The sequence below is a fragment of the Orycteropus afer genome, unplaced genomic scaffold, assembly GCF_000298275.1.
Source record: "Orycteropus afer afer isolate SDZICR_OR568_19922 unplaced genomic scaffold, OryAfe1.0 scaffold00134, whole genome shotgun sequence".
Lineage (NCBI taxonomy): Eukaryota > Metazoa > Chordata > Mammalia > Tubulidentata > Orycteropodidae > Orycteropus > Orycteropus afer.
The window spans coordinates 6,178,868-6,179,397 of NW_006921721.1; positions in this window are offsets into that span (position 1 = coordinate 6,178,868).

The following is a 530-nucleotide window of genomic DNA, read 5'->3' on the forward strand; positions in this document are numbered from 1 at the left end:
TCCCCCACCCATGTCAGCATGTAGGCCCCAACTAGCCTGAAATTAATCTCTCTCCTTCCCTCCCAATCCCAGTAACCTACTAGGTGAGTTCCCTTTTCCAAGCAAACTATTCTCTGTCTTTTTACAGTAATGGGATCATACAGTACTTGTCCTTCTGCGATTGATTTATTTCACTCAGCGTAATGTCCTCCAGGTTCATCCATGTTGCCAGATGATTTGTGTATTTTGTTGTTCTCTAATGTGGCCATAGTATTCCATTGTGTGAATATACCATAATTTGGTTATCCACTCATCTGTTGATGGGCATTTAGGTTGTTTCCATCTGTTTGCTATGGTGAATTGTGCTGCAAAGAACATAGGTGTACATATGTCTGTTCGTGTGCTATCTCTCATCTCTTTAGGATATATTCCTAGTAATGGAATTTCTGGGTCAAATGGTACTTTTATTTTTCAGTTTTTGAAGGAAATGCCATACCATTTGCCACAATGGTTGTACCATTTTACAATCTCAACAGCAGTGTACAAAAGTT